This window comes from Lucilia sericata, unplaced genomic scaffold (assembly GCF_015586225.1).
Source record: "Lucilia sericata isolate MDLA Ls3-8-SP2 unplaced genomic scaffold, ASM1558622v1 Contig001998F_arrow, whole genome shotgun sequence".
NCBI lineage: Eukaryota > Metazoa > Arthropoda > Insecta > Diptera > Calliphoridae > Lucilia > Lucilia sericata.
In genome coordinates this window covers 7799-32363 of record NW_023995865.1, presented here as the reverse complement: position 1 = coordinate 32363, position 24565 = coordinate 7799, and the positions used below count along the sequence as shown (strand labels likewise).

The following is a 24565-nucleotide window of genomic DNA, read 5'->3' as shown; positions in this document are numbered from 1 at the left end:
AAGCTTAACAAAAACAACTAAAAAAGAAATAAAATTATATATTGTTTGAAACATGCATAAGTATATAAAATATATCATTGTATATAAATCTAAAACATACACGTGTGTTTTTACTACCTTACATACTTACCCTTACATACATAGATTATATTAACTTCCTTTAAATGAAAAAAAAAACATAGTAATTGATTTTGTTTACGTTCGCTCGTCCTAATATGTGAACTTGACTAAAACAGGTAATAAAGTTTATGTGTCTAATACGAAATTGTAGAAAATACTGCCAATGAATTTCAACAAAACACAACTTTTTTTATGTCTTCTTAGTTTATTACTATTTTGTGAATGTTATTTCCATTTTTTTTGTTGTAGAATAAAAATAAAATAATAGTCATTAGAAAAAATCATAATAATGTTAAATGGAGAAAATTTAATGATTTGCAAGGTAATAGAAAAAAATTAAACAACATTGTTTGGATATTATATTGTCACCATGACGTTAAATTGAGATGTGAGGTGTAAGGGATATTTTATTATATTGACTTGTGTCATTAAAATGTTGCCATTTGATGACCTTTCGATAGCAGGAGAATAGTGGGGAGGGGATAATGGGTTTGTGTTAATTTCCTACACCCACCTTAAAGTATACCGATCGACTCAGATCGATCGATCTGAATCAATTAAGACATTATCATTCGTCTGTCCGACTGTCCATGCAAACCTTGTGTTCAAGCTACACGCCGCAATTTTCAAGTTATTTCGATACATACATATTTTTCAGCCCAAGGACGAATCAAAAATGTTTGAAAATGATTTTTATACTGATATAGTCTCATTTGCACAAAAGCCTCTACAAAATCGTGTTCAGATTTCTACGTCCATTAAACATAATCAATATGAAAATTAGCATAAATAACTTTTATACAGACATAAATTCCTTCTTCGAATCAGCCCAAATATAACCCTAGACCCATATTAAGGTAAAAAACAATTAACTATTAAAATATATTGGTGAAGGGTATCATATGGTCTCTATAATGGGGCCTTGTTCTAATGGCTCCTACATGTGACATAGGGGCTATTCTTCACATACCATCAGTGGATATTCTTTTTAAAGATGAGGCCAGTCTAAAAACAGGTGACCTGGAAGAGACAAGTTATTCATCAACGACCTATAAATCCACGTTTATGATTGTGAGTCACCAATATTGGTTTTTAAACGTTACTTCGAGGTTATGATACCTGACTGGAATCAATGGGCCAATCAAACATGGTGGCAGCAAAGTACTGATCAAGTTTGGTTTACTGTCGGGTTCAATCACATAGATTGTGATACTGGAGCGGGCATTTGTGATCCTAACTTCCAGAAGGCAATATCCATGAAGAATCCTTTATGAAGTTAAGTTGGCTGTTGTAATGGACTGTGTAATATCATTAAACGAACTGAGTAAACATAAAAAATTAACATTCTGGGAACGAACGGGCGGATTGCTTGGCAAATGGAGGTGATCATCGCCCACCTATTGGGTCTGAACCATTCTTTGATATCCCACAAGGATACGTCAGAGAAAGCTGCGAATCGTGGGTCGAATCTGAATTTACACGCCACAAGGGGAAAATCCCACAAGTTGCTATCGCTTAACAAAAGTGATCTCAGAATACTAACGGGACTTCTCACGGGACACTGTGGTCTTAGATATCATCAATTCATTCTAGGAAGCGCCATATCTGAACACATATTGTGCAATTATTCAACACTAAAGACTCGTCGAGAAAGAATCTTAGGTGCTGCACCACTAGTACCGAAAGATATATTCAAACTCTCACCAATCAAACCCGTTATTTTCATACGTGAATTAAACCTGTTACGCTGCACAAAAGATCCAAAACAGGGTCGCAGTGCTTAGGGCCCTCTCTAATCTAATCATATGGTCGGCCATGTCCGATTATAATTTCCTACTTGTTTTCTATGAAAATTTTAATTTTTTATGAAAATTGACATTTTCTATGAAAATTGACATTTTCTATGAAAATTTACATTTTCTATGAAAATTTACATTTTCTATGAAAATTTACATTTTCTATGAAAATTTACATTTTCTATGAAAATTTACATTTTCTATGAAAATTTACATTTTCTATGAAAATTTACATTTTCTATGAAAATTTACATTTTCTATGAAAATTTACATTTTCTATGAAAATTTACATTTTCTATGAAAATTTACATTTTCTATGAAATTTACATTTTCTATAAAATTTAAATTTTCTATGAAAATTTACATTCTCTATGAAAATTTACATTTTCTATGAAAATTAAAATTTTCTATGTAAATTTACATTTTCTGTGAAAATTTACTATTTCTACGAAGATTTACATTTTCTACGAAAATTTACATTTTCTACGAAAATTTACATTTTCTACGAAAATTTACATTTTCTACGAAAATTTACATTTTCTACGAAAATTTACATTTTCTACGAAAATTTACATTTTCTATGAAGTTTTACATTTTCTGTGAAAATTTGCATTTTCTATGAAAACTTAGATTTTCTATGAAAATTTCCTAAAATAAAGCTTTTGCGGAAAGCTTGTAAGTTACAAAATATTTTTTCATAGCAAAAAGCTTAATTTTGAAGATGCTTTTCACCAAAAGACTTTACCTCAGGTGACATTTTAGAAGAAATACTTTTTATTTTCTTTTATGAATAGGCTCTTTCCGAGAGAAATGTCAAATTCTGAAATAAAAGCTCTTCTCTGAAAAAAGCTTTTTCTTATGAAAAACTTCTAAGAAAGAAGCATTTTCTTTGATAAAGCTTTTTCTTTGAAAAAAGCTTTTTCTTTAAAAAAAATCTTTTTCTTTGAAAAAAAGCTTTTTCTTTGAAAAAAAACTTTTCCTTTGAAAAAAGTTTTTCCTGAAGAAACCACTTTTTTTCATTGAAAAATCTTTTTTATTGAAAAAGGCTTTTGTTTGAAAAACTTTCTTAAAGCTTTTGTTTAAAAAAATCAGCTGAACTATCATATTTTAAATTCTACAATATTCCTTTATTATTCCTACAATTTCCTTATTAGGCTCTAATTTTAAGGGTCACTGAACATTAATTTTAATGTCTAACAAGCTCAATAACAAAACTCATAATCTTTGGTTTAAATTTAGTTATTCTGCCAATAACTTAATTTAATAAAATTCTTAAAAAAAGAGAAAGAAACCAACATTATTAAGTAATTACATTCGTTACACTTAACACGCAATTATAACAAATATAATAAACAAAAACTACTAGCAAACGAAAAAAAAACAATAGTATTGTATTACAATTGCTTTTTTATAGGCGAAGTAGAAAAAAAAAGTATAGAATTTATTGCTCAATTAATAGACTACAATTTAATATGAATTTTTTTCTGAAAAAACTGCTGCAGAGTAAACAAGTAAGAGTATTATATTCGGCCATGCCGAATCTTATATACCCACCATCAAATCATCCTTATAAATAAACTTTGATATTATCGATCTATGTTGAATCATATGTCGATATTATTATGAACATCAGGGAAATATTTGGAAGAGGGAATTTAATAAGGGCTTAAGCATGGACCGTGCTCTTTCGAATTAAAAATATTAATTTTGTTTGATCCAATATTTATAACAATAAACTGTTTTTTGTAAGAGTGGTTATATGGAGGGTAGATTCAATTATGGACCTATCCTTGTCCGTTTATACAATAATTATTTGTATCTAATGTAGCTGTACTTGTATCTTTAATTCAGTCATGGGGTTTAAAGTAATTATCTGAAGGAAACCGAAAATGAGTGTTTGAGTTATCGACCGATCCTCATCAAATTCGGTTGAAAAATTCCAGTTCCTATAAAACTACCGTAATTTGGAAGAACTTTTGAGCCATACATGAGCGTTAAAGTGATTCTCTGGAGTGAATCTTATATAAGGGTCAATTATAGACCGATGTTTATAAACTTTCGTACATAAATTATGTTCTTAAGTCGTAATTTTAAGCAACTATTGAGAGTTCAGTAATTTTACTGAAGTGGTCATTTATCGAACCATCTTCATCAATGTCGGTAAGAAGATTTCAGTTCCCATAACACTTATGTTGAATTGTATATATCTACCCGTATTTTTATGCCAGTAATGAGCGTTAAAGGCGCCTCTTTACGCCCACCCCGCATAAGTCAATTATTGATCGATACTTCTAAAATTTAGAACGATTTTTGTACATACAAATATTGTTTATGTCGCATTTTTGAGCCATTAAGGGACTCATACAAAACTTGTTTATGTGAAATTTAGCCAGTTATGGGCGACAAAGTCATTTTCTGAAGGGGACTTTGTATGGGGGTAGGGTCAATTATGGACCGATCCTTATAAAATTCTACGAAGAGAGTTACGTTCCCATAAAACATGTTTGTGCCAAATTTCACCGCTATTGATTCTTCCCTTAGCAAGTTATGGGCGATAAAGTCATTTTCTGAAGGGGACTTTATATGGGGGGTAGGGTCAATTATGGACCGATCCTTATAAAATTCTACAAAGAGATTTATGTTCCCATAAAACATGTTTGTGCCGAATTTCACCGCTATTGATGCTTCTCTTAGCCAGTTATGGGCGATAAAGAAATTTTCTGAAGGGAATTTTATATGGGGGGTAGGGTCAATTATGGACCGATCCTTATAAAATTTAAAAAAAAGATTTAGGATCCCATAAAACATGTTTATGCTGAATTTCACCGCTATTGGTGCTTCTCTTAGCCAGTTATGGGCGATAAAGTAATTTTCTGAAGGGGACTTTATATGGGGGGTAGGGTCAATTATGGGCCTATCCTTATAAAATTTTAAAAAGGATTAAGGATCCCATAAAACATGTTTGTGCCGAATTTCACCGCTATTGGTTCTTCCCTTAGCAAGTTATGAGCGATAAAGTCATTTTCTGAAGGGGGCCTTATATGGGGGCTAGGCGAAATTGTGGACCAATATTGCCTATTTTCAATACCAAACAAACTGCATCAACTAGAAGTATCTGTGCAAAATTTCAGCTCGGTAGCTACTTCCGTTTGGACTCTATCGTGTTTTCAACAGACAGACAGACGGACAGACGGCTAGATCGTCTTAGAATCTAATAAGGACCCAGAATATATATACTTTTATGGGTCTTAGACGAATATTTCAATGTGTTACAAACATAATGACAAAACCAATATACCCCCCATCTTTTTTGATGGTGGGTATAAAAAATACCAAAGGTTTATTAGACAATTTGTAATTTAATGGTGTCCTTTATAGAGCAGCCTAAAAGTAGGCAATAAATAAATAATATATTGCTAAATATGGGTGTATTTTTTAAAGCACTTAAGGTATTTTTGGGGAAGTAAGTAGACACTTGTAAAAAGAAAAATCTTTGAAAGATTTGAGACTCTGCGTTTTATAGGCCTAGAATGGGATTTTGGAAAAGTCTTTTTCCATTACTTAATAATTTTTCTAAAATTTTATTTATACTTTAAAAAGTTTCCTAAAACAATATTAGTTTATTTTTTACATATAATTGATAAATGCATAAAAGCAATCAAATTTTAAATCTATATAAGTAGTAAACGTAAAATAAATAAAGCCTGAAACTATGCAAAAAAAATAAACAATAAAATTTATGCAAACAATTGTAGTAAACTAAAATAAATCAATTATTATTATTTGTTTATTTGCTTATTTTTAAAAGTGGACTTAAAACTTATATAAGTATTTTTTTCTTCAGCATTAAATTTTCATATAAAATGCAAATGTTTTGAATATAATGGTATAAATACTCTTACCTAAACTTAAACAAATATTATAAAATTCTTTTTTGTATTTTTTATAAATACTTAAACTATATAAAAATTCTTTTGTTATTTTATGTTTTTTTTTTTTTTTGAAATATTGCTTTAGGTTAATTGTATTATTTAGTTTGTTGTTGGTTTTTTTTTTTTTGCTTTTACGTTTTTTATTTCCATTTAATGATATTACAAGTTTTTTTTAATGAATTATTTAAGAAGGTAAACAATACTCAGAAAATTATAAATGCTTCAAGCCTAATAAATTTAACAAAAAATTATATATAAATTGCAATAAGGCAAAAGCAATTGTATAATTATTTGACCTATATAAAATTTTAAATAAAAATATTGAAAATTTCAATAAACAAAAACATATTGTTTAAACTATTACCGAATATTAAAGTGAAATATTAAATTTCCTATTATCTTACCAAAAAAAAAAGACTTGTTCATTAAAACCCTGCTTTCTCTTTTATTTCTAGGTTCACCACCACCCACCGTCACCTGGCTAATGAATGGACAAATACAGAATAGCGTTGTCGATTACACGTACATCGATAGCATTAGTACGATAAATAGCAAATTAGTTGTACGAAATTTGTCACGAATACACCAGCATGCGGTGTATACGTGTCAGGCGAGCAATTTTCACAAGAAATATGTTTCCACCAATGTAACAATTGAATTGTATTGTAAGTATGAAATGATTTTTGGTTTTACTTGTTTTTTTTTATTTAGTTTTCTAGTTATGAACACGAATGTCTAATGTACATAAGCTATTATTAAAAAAAAAACTGAGATTTCTTAAGATTATTTGAAATAAATGCACAGTCATTGTTAGTTTTTAGACTAGATTTTTGCAGCTGTACTAATTACTTTAAACAACTTTATGTTCAATCTATTTACCGCAGAACTTTAAGTTTGTTTAGATACAAATGCATGTATATTCCATTACAGTCTAGCAGTCATTTATGATAAACGATTTGTACTTCAACCTGTTATCTTTATGCTGGATGTGTATGATTTATATTTAATGTGCTACTTAAGGATGCTAATTTCCATACTACTGTATATATTGGTTTATACACTGACTAGTCAATAGCTTAGACAATAAACTAGTCAAGAGGCTAATCAATAGACTAGTCAGATAAACTAGTTAATATACTAGTCACTAGACTAATTAATATACTACTCAATGGACTAGTTAATAGAAAACTTATCAGAGCAGATAAAAGACATTCCATAGTCAATATACTAGTCAGTTGACTAGTCAATATGCCAGTCAATATCTTGTCTATAAACTAATGAAAAGATCAGCCAATACAACAGTCAATTCAAAAGCCTATAGACTAATTTTTAGAGCAGTCAATAGACTGCTTACCAAATTACTATTCAATGAACTACGTACCAGACAGGTCCATAAATTACTCCATGATACAATCAAGAGTATCAAAACACCTGCTGATAGTAGAGTTAAGAGACTAATCCATTAACTACAATGTTGACCAGTTTATTGAGCAGTCAATTGACTAAAGACTAGTTTATAAACTTCTTCATAAGTTGTTTAATAGACTAGTCAAAGGCCTAGTCATAGACTAGTCTATTGACCAGTTTATTGACTAGTCTACGGACTGATCGAAAGAGTAGTCAATGAACTGTTAAATATATAAGTCGATAGACAAAACATTAAACTAGTATACAATAGAATAATGGAAGTCAATAGAATAGTCGGTATATTTCTAATGGAATTAATATCAGGCGAATGTGAAGAATAGACTATTCTATTCATCATTCTTAACACTCGTAAATATATTGTCGACAGACTGGTAAAGTTAAACTAGTCGAGGAATTTCAAAGTCAAATTTACTTAAATAACTCAAGCCAACCTGTTTTTAAGTACGGGTATCTTGTTGAATGGTGAATATAGAGATTGAAACTTTATTTTAAGTTTGCCATAGCTTGAGCTTTTATACAATATAACAAACGTTATAAATAAAGTTATCTTCGTACAGTTATAACATCTTAAATATGGTCAAATGGGGAGTTTTTTTAAATCGTTGTGACACTTTATCTGAAAACTCTGATGTACTGGAGAAATTTTGGGTTAAAACTTGTATTCAGTCCTTTACAAACGTATACTTTAGCCTCAAAGTTTCCACTTTCAAATTTTATTGCCCTATGTATTGCAGTCACTAGGCGTATGATTAATATATAATTAGGAATTTTTTTATACAACACTTATACGCCCTGATGCAAATCTATCCTGTATAGCAAATCTACATATTTCATGCAAATCTTCTTTTAGGAAGGCAAAGCTATTTAAATACGAATTATATTTGGCTGCATTTCCATCCGCCCATCTGTCTGTGTAGAAAAGCCTGATGTGCTGGAGAAATTTTGGGGCAAATTTTGTATTTAGTATAGGTCAGTCCTTTACAAACGTTCACGTTGGTTTTATAGTTATCACAAATTCTATTGCCCTGTGTAACATATTACAGTCAGTGGGCGTATGATTAATATATAACTATAATTTTTTTAAATAGCACTCATACGCTCTGATGCTTTAAAAACCTGTAGTGCAAATCTATTTCAGGCAAATCTTCTTTAAGGAATCAAAAGCTATTTAAATACGAATTATATTTGGCTACATGTCCATCTGCCCATCTGTCTGTTTGGTAAAGCCTGTTCTGCTGGAGAAATCTTGGGGCTAAATTTGTATTCAATATAGGTCAGTCATTTACAAACGTATTCTATGATCTCAAAGTTTCCACTTTCAAATTTTATTGCCCTGTGTAACATATTACAATCACTAGGCGTATGATTGATATATAATTATGCATTTTTTAAATAACACTCATACGCTCTCTTGCTTTAAAAATGTTATATCCTGTAGTGGAAACAGTTTTTTAGGAAGCCAAAGCTATTAAAATACGAATTATATTTGACTGCATGTCCGTCCATCCATATGAATGTTTGACAAAAAATGGAATAAATTGTAAAATAACTTCAGAATGAATAACAATTAATTATTTTTTTCTTAAAAAAGTTTAATAAAAATTTGAAACTCAAGTTATCTGAAAAATATTTTCAATAATATAATATAACAAAAAATATCACTTACAACCTTATTTTGAAATTTTAAAAATGATGTTCAAAAAATGCCTTTAATTTTCAGCAAAAACTTTCATATAAAATTTTACAAATCTCATATTCAAATTTATTTCACAAGAATAATTTAAACGGAAAACTTACGTAATATAAATCGAAGTATGGAAAAATAAAAAAACAAATCCAAGTTAATACTTGCATTTTGTATAAAATCATAGCATATTTCTAGGGATTTAGCTAAATAAATAAAAAAAAAACCTTAAACAATACTCCTGCAAACTCGGTTGTTATACTTGTTTCGATTTTTTTTTAACAATATTTTTGTATTTATATCTAACATAAATATAAGTAACAATATAACGTAATATTTTGTTCGTTACTCTCACTCTGTTTTTTTTTTTTTTTGTTATAACAATTTGTTTGACTTTATTTATGGTTTTGTGCCAAAAACTTTATCTGTGGCAACAATAACGCCAACAACAACAACTAATATTTTTTTTAGTAAATTTATAACCAATATCTGATAATACAAATATATGTTATTTTTTTTTTCGTATACAAATAGTAAAATATTGAAGTAACAATCATATATTTAGCTTTATAGCTTCCTACTGCAGAAATCTTTAAGAAGGAGAGAAATGTATTATTTTGTGTTTTCTGAAAAAGAGAAAAATAAAGTCAACATTTGTTAAATAAATATGGAATAAATATTATATACGCACAGAGAAAACAGATTCGTTGTCGCAACCGAATTTGTTTCCAATCGAATTTGGTCGGTTACAACAACTACCACATAAATTGGTTGCAATTACCGAATATTTCATTTGTTAAATCTATGTTTTTAGAACACAGGTAAGTTGTTACTACCGAATTATCGATTGAAGTCATTGAGTGAGTAGTCATTATACCTACTTATTTAAAAAAACAATTCGGTTATGGGGACCGAAACTATCAATATCAGCAACCAATAAAATTAAACGTATTGTTTCATATTTATTTGAAAAATTGTTTATTATTTTTAAATTAATTTTAAATTCAAACCTACGTTCCTATACGTTCATAAATGCATTAATAGCGCAAAACTGTAATATTTTAAATATAACGTTCTATACACTATTTTCTGTTACATATCTTACTAATTCAGAAAACTTAATGCATTTAGGAACGTATTTACATATTTTTTGGTTTACGTCTATATTTCTATTAAAAAGAAACAAAGTAAAATATTTAAAGTAATCACAGGCCAAAGGAACAAAAGCCTTCTTTTGACCATCGATGTAATTGATGATATTTTAAGCGTCAATGCGATTTCTGGCTGGTATAAATATCCCTGGGTAGAATTTCAATGTCTTAGGTCTGCGGAAATATACGTTTGTTGATATTATTTGTCTAAGCCTTATAGCAAAGCTACAGCTTTAACCTTTGAGGTACCCTTTTGTACTTTCGAGCCAGGTTTGGTAGCAACGTCCTTGTCTTTGAGGAGAGGGCCGCATCCTTGGTTTTAACTTAGCCTTAGAGGCAACTTTCTGGGTAGGAGCGGCCGGTTTTTTAGCTAGAGCCGGCCTTGCTGTAGTTTCCTCTTTGCCACCAGCAGCGGAAGTAGAAGCCGAAGCCTTCTTCTCTTGATTCTTATCACCAGGCTTGGCAGCGGATTTTTCGGTTGGCATTCTGTAATTAAATGTATAATGCTTATTTTATATTATTTAAATACACGGAAACAGTTTCATTTACTTACAATTTTTATTAAAAATCTGCAAAAACTTCTAATTTTTTTAAATTTTTTATTTTATTTTTAAATGTCTGTTCTTTTTTATTTCGTTTTTATTAATTTAGTACTAAATATTTTTAAATGTCAAGTAAACATAATCATTTGTATATTGAATTCGGTTGGAAATACCGAATTAGATTTTATTGTAATAAATATCGAATTTTTCGGTTGGAAATACAGAATTATTCTTTATTTTATCAAGATAACTGAACTTTCTATACTTTTAATTGAATTATTTTAATACCATAACTAAAAACACATTTTTGGCATTAATAAAGAGATGTAAACAAAATTTCGATTATAAGTACTGATATTTACAGTAGTAGCAAATAATTATAAATTTAATTCGATCTTGCTAAAAGACATAATTGAAATAACCGTTTATAAAGCTCAAGTTGGATAGATTAACTGAAATAATAGTTAGGCGAACCATAGTTCGATTACACTTTTGGTTTTTCAATTGTAATTATATAAAATATGTTAAATGTACTGTTTTTTAATGACTACAAATAATATTCTTTCATAGTGAACAAAAAATTGTAACTGTGACCGATTTCCAACCAATCTTTTTCCTGTGTGCGTATTACGGGAAAGCTAGGTGTTTTTAAGGTAAGGTGTTACGGGGAAAAATAACAATAATCGAAATAAATAATAGTTAGTTATACAAATATTATTCATTTGCTGTATAAAAAGTAACATTTATACTTTATATTCATTTATTTTGAGGTAATTTTATTTGTTAAAGTTGTTTAGCTTTTAAGGTGGACAAACATTATTTTTTTAAAAAAACAATAATCATTTTAACAAATAGCTGTATAGATATCAATGAAAAAAGTAAATATTTGTTGATAAACGAAAATCTGAAAAACAAGAAGAAATAATACAAGGACCTAAATATAAAGGTAATGGAAAAAGTCAACAAAATGTTGAATTGTTTTTGAATTGTTGAATACTTTAAATAACAAACAAATGGGGTTTTATTGTTTATTGTGTAGGAGTTACAAGAAAAATACATTAAGTTTGAATTTTTTTTAATTTTTTGTTTTTGTTAAGGGATTTCTAAGTAAATGTTTACAAAAGGCATTTTTCTAAAATTATAAATTAAATTTTCTTTACGTTTTTTGTTTTAAATTCGACAAACTTTTAAATTCTTTGCCAATTAATTACGCATTAAGAAAATTTGAGAAATTGAAATAAGTTTTCTGGGAAGTAATATTTTGCTGTATAATTATTTATCTTTTAAAATTATGTAGAATTTTTATAAAATGATCAATTAAGTAATAAATTTACTTTTTAGTCAATAGGTAGTCAGATCATACAGTAGCTTAGTGGCATATCTACACAAAAGTCTACGTATACATATGCGTTATAAAGTAGTCTATAAACTAGTATAAAGTGCATACTTATCTACTGATTAGTCTAAGGATTAGGCCATTGAATAGTAAGTACTTGGACTAGTTTGTAGTCTATAAACTATGTTATATACTAGTACATCTACTAGTAGAAAGACTGATTTATTCATTAGCCAATGGAATATTGATCGTTCATAGATAACTAGTCTGATGACTGGTCTGCTGACTTGTCTAATAAATGATCTGCTAACTAGTCTAGTGACTAGTCTATTGACTAGTGCATTGACTTGTCTACCGACTACTCTATTGAATATTTACTTTTGGTTATTAACTTGTACATTGACCAGTCTGCGGTCTAGTGCATTGACTAGTCTGTTGTCCCGTTGTTGATCGTTCATGCAGTAGCCTAATGACCTAGTCTGATGACTGATATGTTGACTAGTCTAGCTATTCTATATAGCTAAAAGACTAATTTATTCACTAGCCAATAGAATATTGATCACTCATAGATCACCATTGACTGGTCAACTGACAAGTCTAATGGCTAGTTTGTTGACTAGTCTATTGACTAGTACATTGACTTGTCTACCGACTACTCTATTAAATATTGACTTTTGGTTATTAACTTGTACATTGGCCATTCTTCGGACTAGTGCATTGACTAGTCTGTTGTACAGTTGTTGATCGTTCATCAAGTAGCCTAGTGACTTATCTACGCAATAGTCTACTGATAAATATGTGTAATAAAGTAGTCAATAAACTAGTATAACTACAAATTTATCTACTGATTGATCTAATGACTAGTATATTGTATAGTAATTGGACTAGTTTCTAGCTATTCTATTAACTAGTTCATTTACTAGTAAAAGACTAATTTTTTCATGACTGGTCTGCTGACTAGTCTAATGAATGGTCTGCTAACTAGCCTGATGACTGTCTGTTGACTAGTACATTGACTTGTCTACCGACTACTCTATTGAATATTGACTTTTGGTTATTAACTTGTACATTGACCAGTCTGCGGTCTAGTGCATTGACTAGTCTGTTGTCCCGTTGTTGTCTATTGCCTTGTCATGACTGGTCTGCTGACTAGTCTAATGAATGGTCTGCTAACTAGTCTGATGACTGACCTGTTGACTAGTCTATTGAGTAGTACATTGACTTGTCTACCGACTACTCTATTGAATATTGACTTGTACATTGTCCAGTCTGCGGACTAGTGCATTGACTAGTCTGTTGTCTGGTTGTTGTCCATTACCTTGTCCAATTACTGGTCTGCAGACTAGTTGTTATTTAGTAAATTCAAAGTATATATAATTATTTACTAGTCCATTAACCTTAGACTAGTCTATTGTCAAGTCTATTTGTTAGTCTAATGACAATTATATTAACCAATCAATTTCCTAGTATATTGACAAATCTATTGAATAGTCTACAGACTAGTACTATAGCGGTTTGTTGACTAGTACATTAACTAATTCATTGACTAGTCTCTTGACTAATCTAAAACTGGTCTATTGTCAATCTATTGCTTTGTCTATTGACAATACTATTGTTCAGGCCATTGACTAGTCTACTTAGTACACTTTTGACTAGTCTTCTTAGTAGTCTTTTGACTAGTCTACTTAGTAGTTTTTGGACTAGTTTATTTATTTAGTAGTTTGACTAGTCTCTTGCCCAGTCTATTGATTATTCTATTAAGTAGTTTATATTTAAGTTTTTCAATATTGTATAATATATTGACTACTCCATTGACTAATCTATGAAATACTACATTGACTAGTCTATTGAATAGTCTGCTGGCTATTCTATGATATAGTGTTGGGATTATTTTATGAACAAATCTTTCAAGTATTCTATGATTGGTTTTATTATTAGAAGAGTTGATAATATAGAAAAATCACTTCGTATGTCGATGAGTTACATAGTGCTAGCCAATCTAATATAAAGGTAAACCCCAAATTCATAAAGATATTATTCGTTTCTTTTAGATTTATTACGCACATGTTTCATACAAAAACTTACAGTAAAACATCAATAACTATAATATTAAGCATTTATTAATAGAGGGTAAAAAGTTAATACAAACATAACGTATGAGTGTTATTTAATAAATTCCAAATTATATATACATCATACGCCTACTATTTGCAAAATTACATGACATTTTAATTTGAATGGCAACTAAAAGTAGGCAGTGTTTTTTTTTTATTAAATATATTAAAAAGCTTGTATTTTAAAACACAATAATGAAAAATTTATTTCTTTCAAAAAAAATAATAAAAATGTCATTAAAAAAATAATAATTCAATTAATTGTTTTTTTTTTTTGTATTAATGACTTATTCAATTATAAATTGATTTATAACATGTGAACTAAATATTATTATTTTTTGCACTTTTTTCTAATTAAATAATTAATATATACTATGACAGCGTCACTTTATAATATAAATTATTAGTTTTTTTTTAATAAATTTTTTGTGTAATTCCTTTAAGCCATAAACCAAACTAGAGCAAAGAAAAAATAACTACTAAAAAATAACTTGCAATTATTAAAAAGTGACATATTAATGACATTTGATGTCATAAATAGCAATATTTTTTTTTAATACTAAACAATAAAAATTGGATTTTTTTTGTTCTTAAAATTTTTGTATTTAAAAGTTATTATGAAAAATTAATAGATTATCCCTTAATGTAGGGAAATGTGTATCCTAAATTTCTAAGTAATATGACTTAAAAAATTTCTATAGCTAGGTAATTAAATAAAATGAATGCGAAGTTCTAGAAATTTTAAGTATATTTAACTAGTTCCAGAAATTGATTTATAACATTTACTTAAGCTGAAATATATGATAATCTCGTTATGCTATGCAGTTGCAAACATTCTAGTTATATTATTAGATTATTGAGCAATTACAGGCATTTATTTAAATAACAAAATTCCTGATAATTTGTGAAAAAATTATATATTATATTTCAAATAAATTCCCATAATAAGTCCTAATGAACAGTTTTATTTTTGGCAATACAACGGAAGCATTTAATAGACATGGTGGTGGCTTTTGATATAATTTTCATAAAAACATATTACACATTTATCAGTTTGGTATGTATTTAAAGAAAAATTAAATAATTTTAAAAATGAATAAATATTTGCATATGATGTCGTGGACAATTCTATGGAATAATTTATGAACTAGTATATTGCTAAGTCTATGGATGAAAAACTACAAGTCTATTTTTATACCCACCATCAAAAAAGATGGGGGGTATATTGATTTTGTCATTCCGTGTGTAACACATCGAAATATTGTTCACAGACCCCATAAAGTATATATATTCTGGGACCTCGTAAGATTCTAAGACGATCTAGCTATGTCCGTCCGTCCGTCTGTCCGTCTGTCTGTTGTTGGCACGATAGCGTCCACAAAAAAAAGAGATATTGAGATGAAATTTTCCCAAAATATTTTTTATTGATCAGAAATGTTTGGTATTGAAAATGGGCAAAATCGGTCAACGATTTCACATAGCCCCCATACAAATGTACCCCCCGGAATATTGTATAAAGAGCTTCAAACATTCACAAATTCGTTGTTTATGAAGCAAATGCCACAAAATTTCGCATAAGTCAATTTTTTGACTACCGAAATAAAATTCTGAATTACGGCGGAAATAGCACCACAATTTGCCCTACCCCTCATATAAGGTCCCTTTTTTAAAATGACTATAATGCTGATTACTGGCTTAAACATACAAATATAGCGATGAAATTCGACAGACATAGGTTTCAAGCAAGCCAAAATCTCTCTACCAAATTTTATGTGGATCGGTCCATAATTTACCCTACCCTCCATATAATGTTCCCTTCAGAAAATGACTTTATCGCTCATTATTGGCGTAAAAATACGAGTATAGGAAAGAAATTTGAGATAAGTAAGTACCTTAGGAGCCAAAATCTTTCCACCAAATTTTATATGGATCGGTCCATAATTGACCCCCCATATAAGGTCCCCCCCGTAAAAATACGGGTATAGCAATGAAATTCGACTCAAGTAAGTTCTTTCAGATCCAAATTCTCTTAAACAAATTTTTTGTGGATCGGTCCTTAATTGACCCCCCCCCCACATATAAGGTCCCCATCAGAAAAATAATTTAACGCTCATTATTGGCCTAAAAAATGAGTAAAGCGATGAAATTCGTTATAAACATGACCTGTATGAACCAAGATGGTTCTACAAAATTTTACGAGGATCGGTCTGTAATAGACCATCCCCCATATAAGGCCCCTTCAGAAAATGACTTTAAAACAAAATTACTTTAATTGGCTGAAAATACGAATACCGCAATGCAATTCGACATAAACTAATTTTAAGCTAAAATCTTTTTACCATATTTTATGAGGATCGGTCCATAATTAACCCTAACCCTGTACAAGGTCCCTTTAAGAAAATTACTTTAATGTTCATTACTGGCCTAAAAATATAAGTAGAACTATAAAATTTGAAATAAGTAAGGAACTGAAATCTTCCTACCGTCAAATCCGAAAACTTCACTGTCAATAGTTGAATCCCCATTAAGAGAACTATTTCAAATATTACCCTGATGTTCACATTAGTATCGATATATAAAAATAAAATATTCAAAATATCAAAGTTTATTTATATGGCAGTGATTTGATGGTGGGTATATAAGATTCGGCATAGCCGAATATAACACTCTTACTTGTTTAGTCTATGAATTAGTCTTTTGCCTTTTGACTAATCTATAGAGCGGTTATATTAATTAGTCTGTAGGCTAATGTATTGTCTTATCTATGATAAAGTCTTTGCACTAATCCTTGTACTAATCGTTTGATTATAATATAAACCAGTGTATTCCTTATTTTATGGACTAGTCTCTTGCATATCTAATCAACTAGTCTATGGACTTGACACTAGACTGTTACATTGATTGTTGTCTGATCTGATCTATTGTTTAGAGCCTTGAATAGTCTATGAACTGGCGTATTGAATAGCATATATACTGGTTCATTGAGTATTGATTATTCTATAGAATATGAATATCCAATCAACTATCCTATGGACTTGACACTAGACTGTTACATTGATTGTTGTCTGATCTGGTCTATTGTTTAGAGTCTTGAAAAGCCTATGATCTGGTGTATTGAATACTATATACCATTGATTGGTCTACGGCCTTGTCATATGATTAGTCTGACTACTCTATTTGATATTAAGTGGGCTGGTGTATGAACTACTTAGCCTATTGAATATTCTCCGGAATAGTCATTTAATTAGTGTATGAAATGAGATATATACTGGCTTGTGGAATAGTATAACTGCTAGTCTTTAGACCAGTCCATTAATTACAATATTGACTTGTCTCTGAACTATTCTATACATTAGGTTATTGACCTGTCTATTGACTTGTCTATTTACGTGCCTATTGACTTGGCCTATTGACTATTCTGTTAAGTAAAGGACAAGTCATATATGAACTACTCCATGTATATGTCTACTGACCAATGTATCCTATTGACTACATTGATCATTGTGGAATAGTACAACTGCTAGTCTTTGGACCAGGCCATTGATTATAATATAGACTTGTCTCTAAACTATTCTATATATTAGGTTATTGCCCTGTCTATTGACTTGCCTGTTTAACTTGTCAATTGACTATACTGTTGACTAATGAACAAGTCATATATGGACTACTGCATATAAATATATGTCTTCTGACCAATGTATTCTATTGACTACATTGGGCATTGTGGAATAGTACAACTGATAGTCTTTTGCAAAATTATATTATGTTATTGACCCTTCTATTGACTTGTCAGTTGACTAATGGACAAGTTATATATGGACTATTGCATGTATATATCTACTGACCAATATATTTAACCGACTACATTGGTCATTGTGGATTAGTACATCTGCTAGTCTTTGGATCAGTCCATTGATTGCAATATTGACTTATCTCTAAACTATTCTATATATTAGGTTATTGACAAAGTATAACAAGTAGTCCGACTCCTTGACAGCAGTACCTAACTCTAAGCATGTGTTAGTGAAAAAGTACCTAACTCTAAATTTGTATTAGTAACAAAAATGTACATGTATTTGAGCATTTAAAATGTTCACCAGACATACAGAGTTTTATAAAAATTCCTAAAATTTTATTTGTTTGAATTTTCAATACAAAAAAATTTAACTCTGCTTCTAAATTAAAATTCTACCACAACAAAAAATAAATGTCAATAATAAATAAAAAATAAAATTTTCAGTTTGCTCAAAATAAACGGAATTTTAAAGAAAAAATTTCGTAAAAGTATTTTAAAAAATTTTACTTTTTATGTGGATAGGTGAAATATCGCGTAGAACCCGCTATTAATTCGAATATGTAAGTAGAGATTTGAAGTATTTTGACACAATAATATTTCTCACCAAGGTGTTGAATTCACACAGCACCCGTAAATGTGGAGGTGGAATTTCGTGTACGTGAAAGTCGGACTACTTGTTATACTTTGGTTATTGACCTGTCTATTCACTTGTCAATTGACTATTCTGCTGACTAATCGACAAGTCATATAGGAACTATTCCATGTATTTATATGTCTACTGACCTATGTATTTTCTTGTATACATTGGTCATTGTGGAATGGTACAACTGCTAGTCTTTGGACCAGTCTATTGATTACTTGTCTCTAAACTATTCTATATATTAGGTTAATGACCTGTCTATTGACTAGCCTATTGACTTTTGAATGGACTATTCTGTTGACTAATGGACAAGAATATATGGACTACTCCATGTGTATATGTCCACTGACCAATGTATTCTATTGACTGGTAACTCGACTAGTATATTGGTCTATTTATTTTCCATTGACTGTTCTTTTGACTTATCTGTGAGTTACTGTATTGATTAGTTTAATGTTTAACATGTTGGCTAGTCTATGAACTGACTTATAGAATAGTTTATAAACTGTTAATTAGTTTTTAAACTATCATATGGTTTAAACTATAGTCTATACCATATACTACATGGAAATTGGACAAAAATTTTCTAATAGGAAGCCTAATAAATCAAACATTATATTTCAAATAACTATCCATAACCAGGACTAATGAAACAGTTTAATTTTTGACAAAAATATAAAATATTTGTCAGTCATAGTGTCGGCTTTAGAAATAAGTTCTATAAAAGCAGGTTCCATGAATATCAAATAATAAACTAAAACAATATTAAATGCTAATAAAAATACATACATATACATACATAAACACATATACTACTTACCTTTAAATGCTGAAAAACTGTACTTTCAGTATCGCCAAATAATAATTGTATTGATCAAAAGCATTATAATTATTAGGGTAAATTTTGAGTGCGAATGTTCATTATGAAAATATGGCTGATGTATATAAGCCTAAAATTCTGTTGCAATAAAAATTTTTAAATAATACAACTCATTACATATTCATAAAAACGCAAGTATACAGTGTATGTTTTCCCATGTATTTGAATTTATTATAGCATTTTTTCAAATTATCTATGGAAATTTTGTTTAAAAAAATTGTTACCAAAAATGAGTTAAAATTTAAATAAATAAAAACTTTGTTAACAACAATTAAAGAAATACAAACTATTTATTTGGCATCTAATATTTTTTTAATTAAAAACTATAAAAAATTTGGTAACAATTTGAATTTTTTTATATAATTGAAATTAAATACTTAAATAAGCATCTCCAACAAGTTTGCAACAAAATTTTAAAATCTATTTATTACTTAAAATTATACAACAGATTTTTTTTTAATTTATTTAAAAAAATTCCATTTAATTCCCCATAACACCATAAATTAGATTAAAATTGTGTCTAATTTAATGCAACCAATTCAACTAACCACTTTACCGCTAGTCAGAATTTATTTCATTAAAAATCTTTTCAATTTGTTTTTTTTTTATAATTTTTATGATTTTATTTTAATTATAATTCTATTATTATAAAATGTTTTGTTATAAACTAAACTATTTGAAATTTAATATTAATGCATGTTCATATACATATGTGTGCAGAGAGTTTTAAATTTATTTAAATACATAATTAATTGAACATTTAAATGACAGTATATAATCCTGAAAACATTACAAATTATCTATTTAAATAAAATGGAATTATGAACACACACATATGTAAACAGAACTGTTGCAAGTGCAAAATATTTTAAGTCCATAAATTTTATTCACTCTTGCCAGTAAAAAACATAAAAGTTTAAAAATCAACAGGATTATTTAGCAACTTTGAAAACTCCTTAAACTACTGCTAAAGCAATTGCTTTAAACTAACTTTTGTTTCTATTCTAAAGCCTGAACAATCACTACAAATAATTAATTATTTCCTACAAATAACAAACTTTCATAACGAAATAACTTTTTTTAAGTAACCAATTTGGCATCTAAGCTAATTTCTATAACATGTACTCAAAGGCATAATTAAAATAATTGTAATAGCAAATTAAATATTAAAAATATTGCATTAAATAAATTTACAAAAGGAGAAAAAAAACATTGAACAAATTAACACTAAAAAAATAAAAGAGAAAATGTGGTTGCAGCTAAAATTATTGTAAAAAAAAAAAAAAACAAAACAAAACATATTAAATGAAATTTGATGTGGTTTATTGAAAAAATATACGTTTTAAATTTTTAACAATGTGGAAAAAATTAAACAAAAAATAATATTTACAAGATTTAAATTAACATTTGTTAGGGTGAACAATTTATAGGGGTTAGTCAAATAATGACACAAAGTTCAAATCTAATTCAGTTCTAGTTCAGTTCTAGTTCAGTTCTAGTTCAGTTCTAGTTCAGTTCTAGTTCAGTTCTAGTTCAGTTCTAGTTCAGTTCTAGTTCAGTTCTAGTTCAGTTTCTAGTTCAGTTCTAGTTCAGTTCTAGTTCAGTTCTAGTTCAGTTCTAGTCAGTTCTAGTTCAGTTCTAGTTCAGTTCTAGTTCAGTTCTAGTTCAGTTCTAGTTCAGTTCTAGTTCAGTTCTAGTTCAGTTCTAGTTCAGTTCTAGTTCAGTTCTAGTTCAGTTCTAGTTCAGTTCTAGTTCAGTTCTAGTTCAGTTCTAGTTCAGTTCTAGTTCAGTTCTAGTTCAGTTCTAGTTCAGTTCTAGTTCAGTTCTAGTTCAGTTCTAGTTCAGTTCTAGTTCAGTTCTAGTTCAGTTCTAGTTCAGTTCTAGTTCAGTTCTAGTTCAGTTCTAGTTCAGTTCTAGTTCAGTTCTAGTTCAGTTCTAGTTCAGTTCTAGTTCAGTTCTAGTTCAATTCTAGTTCAGTTCTAGTTCAGTTCTAGTTCAGTTCTAGTTCAGTTCTAGTTCAGTTCTAGTTCAGTTCTAGTTCAGTTCTAGTTCAGTTCTAGTTCAGTTCTAGTTCAGTTCTAGTTCAGTTCTAGTTCAGTTCTAGTTCAGTTCTAGTTCAGTTCTAGTTCAGTTCTAGTTCAGTTCTAGTTCAGTTCTAGTTCAGTTCTAGTTCAGTTCTAGTTCAGTTCTAGTTCAGTTCTAGTTCAGTTCTAGTTCAGTTCTAGTTCAGTTAGTTCTAGTTCAGTTCTAGTTCAGTTCTAGTTCAGTTCTAGTTCAGTTCTAGTTCAGTTCTAGTTCAGTTCTAGTTCAGTTCTAGTTCAGTTCTAGTTCAGTTCTAGTTCAGTTCTAGTTCAGTTCTAGTTCAGTTCTAGTTCAGTTCTAGTTCAGTTCTAGTTCAGTTCTAGTTCAGTTCTAGTTCAGTTCTAGTTCAGTTCTAGTTCAGTTCTAGTTCAGTTCTAGTTCAGTTCTAGTTCAGTTCTAGTTCAGTTCTAGTTCAGTTCTAGTTCAGTTCTAGTTCAGTTCTAGTTCAGTTCTAGTTCAGTTCTAGTTCAGTTCTAGTTCAGTTCTAGTTCAGTTCTAGTTCAGTTCTAGTTCAGTTCTAGTTCAGTTCTAGTTCAGTTCTAGTTCAGTTCTAGTTCAGTTCTAGTTCAGTTCTAGTTCAGTTCTAGTTCAGTTCTAGTTCAGTTCTAGTTCAGTTCTAGTTCAGTTCTAGTTCAGTTCTAGTTCAGTTCTAGTTCAGTTCTAGTTCAGTTCTAGTTCAGTTCTAGTTCAGTTCTAGTTCAGTTCTAGTTCAGTTCTAGTTCAGTTCTAGTTCAGTTCTAGTTCAGTTCTAGTTCAGTTCTAGTTCAGTTCTAGTTCAGTTCTAGTTCAGTTCTAGTTCAGTTCTAGTTCAGTTCTAGTTCAGTTCTAGTTCAGTCTAGTCAGTTCTAGTACAGTTCTAGTTCTGTTGAACTAGTTCTAGTTCAGTTCAGTTCTAGTTCAGTTCTTATTGGTGTTCATTAGCAAAACATGAGTAGTGCTTCCTTTTTAATAATTTTTGCTGCTGTTTTCAAGTACGTTGGCACAACAAATACATCATGTTAATAATATTATAATTTTTTCACTTTGCAATTAATTAAATTGATTAAACCAAATAAAAAAATTGAAGGTGTGCAATGACATAAATATATTTTCATTTATTTAATCACAATTTTTGTTCGTATTTAACATATGATTTGTAGGTTTTCATTTTTTCTCTCAAATATTTTTTATGTTTTGTTTTATTTTATATAATTTTTTCAACAAAGTTTTAATAAGCTTATTAAAAAAACACTTGAAGTAATAAAAATTCATTTGTTGCGGTTTATATATTAAAAAAAAATTTGTTTTAATAATTAATGTACATTTAAGGCAGACCTATCTATTTTAGTAGGATTTTTAAAGAGAATAAATAATTATAATTATTAAAGCTAGAAATGGATGCATAATTATATATATTTTTATATTTTTAAATAACAAATCTATTTTTATAAATAAGAATTTAAAGTGATTTATTTATGATTTTTTTTTGTTATTTTTAGTGCGTCCTTTATTAGTGGAAATCTCATTTAACAATCAACCCATGTCAGCAGATCGTAAATATGAAATCGAATGTCAGGCTATTGGCTCTAGGCCACCCGCAAAAATTACCTGGTGGATGGGCAATGTAGAGTTAAATGGTCATAGTCAAAAGGTAAGTAATTTAAGGGAATTTGTTAAAAAATTTTAAATATTATTGAGATTTTTTTAACTTACTTAATTGGGGTTTGTTTTATCTCTTTTAGGTTTCTGAAGATGGCAATGTTAGCACCTCAGTGCTGACAATTACACCTACAAGAGAGGATCATGGCAAGGCTTTGTCTTGTCGAGCCACCAATGAACTAGTGAGAAATGGTATACGAGAGACAGCCATGAAGTTGAATGTTTTTTGTAAGTATATATAATATTTAAAATTTTATATTTAAGTTTTTAGGGCAAAGTAAAATTAGTATTTGGGGGATCCTGGGAGTTTGGAAAGTAATGTTTGAAATATAATAGAATATGATTAAATTCCGAATAATAATTTATTTGTAAAGCACAACAATGTATTTGAAATCCTTTGTTAAAATAAACATATCAACTTACAATTTTAATTTCTTTGCAAAAAGCTTGACAAATGCCTGAAGAATTATATCGATTCTTAAATTAAGCAGATTTCAAAAAGGAAACAAATCAATGTATTATTTCATTTCATCCCTTCTTCGTAACAGGGATAGTGTAAACTTTGTTTCACCCTTCTAACTAATAGAAATTTGAAATATTTGTCTATAATTAAATTAAAAAAAATCTAAATCAAATAAAACTCTACAAAAGCAACAATTTAATACAAGGGTTGACAAATTACTATATAAGTCTGTCTAATACTGAAAATAGTATTAATAACAACAATGTACAATAAAACAATGTATTGTTAAATAAGTTTATTTGTAATCTAAACTTCAATGAATTCTAGATTAATTTTTTTACACAAAAGTATTTATACCCTACACCACTATAGTGGGGAGGGTATTATACATTTGTGCTGATGCTTGTAACACCCAAAAATATTGGCCCTATACCCACCTTAAAGTAAATCAATTGGCTCAGAATCACTTTCTGAGTCGATTTAGTTAAGTCCGTCCGTCTGTCTGTCTGTCTGTCTGTCAGTCCGTCTGTCCGTATGTCTGTCCGTCTGTCTGTCTGTTTGTCCATGTAAACTTTGTGCGCACTATACAGGTAGCAATTTTCCAGATAATTTCATGAAATATGGCACATACTCTTCTTACGACCCAAGGACGAAGCCTATTTCAAATGGTTAAAATCGGAAAATGACTTAATGGTCAAAATTCACTTATAAACATGATACAGGATAGGACTATATGATAGGACTATATTAACCTCCGGTCCCCATATAACCCTTCATTTAGAAAATCCCTTTTTCGTCAACAAATTGTTTAAAATATTTCTGAACTAAGGAAAAATAAAATTAAATACTTTATTATTATTAAATACTTTAAATAATCAACATTTTTAACATAATCAATGGTATAGGGTATCATATGGTCTACCATACCGAACTATAAATTCTTACTTGTTTTTAAAATGTAAT

General features: G+C 29.2%; 1 pseudogene; it reads left to right on the top strand.

Moving 5' to 3' along the window:
* LOC119613180 overlaps positions 1–23367 on the top strand; it is a 40461-nt pseudogene extending 17094 nt beyond the window's left edge.
* Positions 23368–24565: the final 1198 nt, after the last annotated feature.